This window comes from Dicentrarchus labrax, unplaced genomic scaffold (assembly GCF_905237075.1).
Source record: "Dicentrarchus labrax unplaced genomic scaffold, dlabrax2021, whole genome shotgun sequence".
Lineage (NCBI taxonomy): Eukaryota > Metazoa > Chordata > Actinopteri > Moronidae > Dicentrarchus > Dicentrarchus labrax.
In genome coordinates this window covers 31,051,376-31,054,833 of record NW_026136721.1, presented here as the reverse complement: position 1 = coordinate 31,054,833, position 3,458 = coordinate 31,051,376, and positions in this window count along the sequence as shown.

The following is a 3,458-nucleotide window of genomic DNA, read 5'->3' as shown; positions in this document are numbered from 1 at the left end:
TCCGAGACTGTTGTCCTCTTTGTTTTGGAGCAGGGAGAGAGTGGAAAGGTGAAGTTTGGTTTTTACCTTGTGTTTAACACAAACCTGTATGTCTGTCTGCATATATGCGTGTGTAGACAGAATGTAGGTTTGATCCTCCTTTTGTTCTGTGTTACAACCTTTTACACAACAAGTATGGTCTCAGACAGAGACTGCAAAACAAATAGGAAACCCATCAGAAAGTTACTCAAAATAAAACATATGTATTGCTAATAGTAAGAAGCACACTTAAGCACATTATTAAACTCTGTTAAAAAGAAAAAACTGTCTGACAACAATGACACTGCCATCAGTTACGAGCTCTTCCCTCTCAGAGTGTAGAGGGAGAAGCATTTCTCTGATGAGACACGTTACTTAATTATGTACACCGGCGGCAGTGGAAGGGACGGCAGCCACCAACTACACCACTGACTCCAACCCAAAATGATGTAATATAGGGAAAGAATGAAATGTCTACTATCTATCCACATTATTCATAAACAAGTTTAACATTTAAAAACTCAAAAGCGTGACAACACGTCAGCCAAAACGTTGTCCTTGCCAGGTTTAAGGCTCAGAGAAACAAATGTCCAGCACGTTGATCTCTGACCGGTGTTTGACATTTGATGATGAGAACACACATCTGAGAATTTACCGTATACAGTGTGCAAAATGGTATCAAAAGTTAGAACAATAACCAATAAGGCCAATAATCTTTACATTTTTAGATTTTGTAGCTTTAACACAGGCATCATTGCTGAAACAATCCACACAGTCACATTACATGAAAGATGGTTTTGATGTCTTTTGACTAGAGATTGGAAGTCACATTCATAGGATTGGAGTCTAAATTGTGAGTTTTCTTTGTGTAATGGTGTTTTTTATTGTTTCTAACAGATCCGAGCAGTGTTATGGATGATCTGAGTTCAGGGAACATAATTTTGAGTTTGGGTCAAGCGCATCTGCAGAGGTTAACCTGCTCATTATTATATGGAAGTGGCTATGATGAGCTGAAAATGGAGGGTAGCCTCCCCAGAGATTAGCAAAACACACACATACATTCATATGCAAACATATACAGCCACAGATACACACGGCACATCATTAACATAGACACCAAAGACCTACAGACACAAAGAGGAAGAGGCAGGTGTAACAGACATCAGGGGTCTGATGATGAGATGAAACACTGGATCGATAGAAAACGATGGAGGATGATAAAGAGGCTGGGCTATATGTGGATCTAATTGTGGAAACATCACAAATGGCTATTCTGTTGCCATGGTGACTGTGATGATGTGTCTAACTGCCTCAAGTATGGGTCACTGCTTAGAAAACCAGATACGACGCAACATCCTCCACTGATTTTCTCCTACCTAATTTGAGACATCAAAACTTATCTATGCAGACGCATTAGCAAGCTGGATACCTGAGGGAAAAATCCAATCTCATGTGTCAGTAAACTGTGAAGTTCACAAAATTTAAAGAGTCCCAGCTTTCCTCAGCCTGCTTCATTGACTTCTTCTTCAGTGTGTGATTTCCTGAATTTCCAGCCACGGTCGTGAGAGAAAGAGAGCAGGTGGGAACCTGCTGCACCTGTTCATTTCCTTTACAGCAACAATAATTTGTAGATTATAACCAGAATAATGGTACGTGTCCACAGGGGTGCTTTTGGACGCACAGGGTCACACGGCTTCCCAGTATTAGATGCTTGTAGTCATATTAACCAACAAAAAGCTACACCCTCTACCTGTGCAAACACTTCCCGGCTGCACTTGTTTGGACAAACGCTTTCTGAAAGCTACATTTCTGAAACGTCCTCTTGTAAAACGAAAATAGTTCACGGAAATGTGTTTCTGAAAACATTCTAAGCAAGAAATAAGCCATGCAGTTGCTGAATCTGTCTGTGTTTTAGTTTGACAATGGCTAGTACAAAAGGTTTTTATGAGCTTCCAGAGGTGGTGAAGGCCACTGATTTCCATAAAGTAGCCTTGACATCTACTTTATGCAAATGAGGAGCAGGCAACGTGACGCGCCGTCTCTCAAAATGCACAGCAGCACTACCAGAATGCATTGCACGGCTGATTACACAGACAATGAATTGGAAGCGTGAAAATGACTTATCTTGTGGACACATACCATAAGGGAATTACTACGCTTATACAAACGCATTAAGGTCGTATTGTAAGGCTTGAAAGAAATGGGTTACTTCATAAACATCTGCAACAAGTGCTACTCACATTAGCATCTGTTTAACAAAATTCCCCCTCAATCAGCACTGAAAAGAAATTGTGACTGTTTCAATGATGGTAATAAATAAATACTTAGCAGAGTAATAACAGACTTAAAAGATGCTGCAGATTGTAGAAAGATTTATTTTGCATGGTTAAATATTGTAGTTACATTGTGCAAAAAAAAGATGACACACCACTGGAATAATAAAATTTCCAAACACACTGTCAACTTTATATTCACAGGTCAAAGCTGAACTCTGACCTGCTAGACCACACAGAAACAGGAAGAGTATGCTTGATTTTGTCAGTAGTATGGACTTCAATTGATGTGAATGGAACAAATATTCACAGGACGTACTGTAAGTGTGATTGTAGCAGGTCTCTCTGCAACCATGGGTTCCCCCAGGACACAACCAAGCACAACAGATCAATTAACAAACACAAATGTATTACTTTTGTGGCTGCACACACTGTCAACACAAAAATACTCCGCTTCTTTAGCTATTTCCAAAGTCCACAACAAATAACTCTAGCAGTCCTCCCTGGTGAGTGTGCAGCAGCAATCTCAGGTCCAGCACACTACTGCATTTAAAAAAGAGAGAGTAATTATTCAAAGGGGCACCAGGTGAGTTGGTGGTCTCAGCTCTCACAAGCCATCTCCACAGCTCTCACACTCCTGCAGCTGAGTGTAAACCACACCCACCTCCACAGTGATGTTATTGTATCTTAAACCTGAAATCACAAAATCTTTTGGCCATTTGGGGGCAGCAGAAACACATATGTTTCTGGCCACCTGATGAATATAAGTCTAATATTTACTTTCTTTTAGCTCTGTTTTTGGTCTCCACCAACTCATGAGGGAAATATCTGGCTCTTTAGCTGATAAACGTTCCCCAACTAATCAGTAATTGTGTATGTCTGTGGTTTGGTGTTGGGCAGGTAGCCTACAGTTGGTGTTTAACATTTTTTAGCTGAAAACAACTGCCTGCTGTGTCTATGACAGTAAACAAAAACAGTAAAGTTGTGACAGTTGTGACTGATTAGTTGCAGGTATATGAAAATGCACTTTTGATGCACCATCAGAACAGTTTATGTATAATGTTTGTAAAGTATTATTCCATTGGATCATCATTTTTAAATAAAGGTTAGGATTTCCTGTAAAAACGATGTAATTTGGTGCTAATAAAAGAACAAAAGAGACATTTT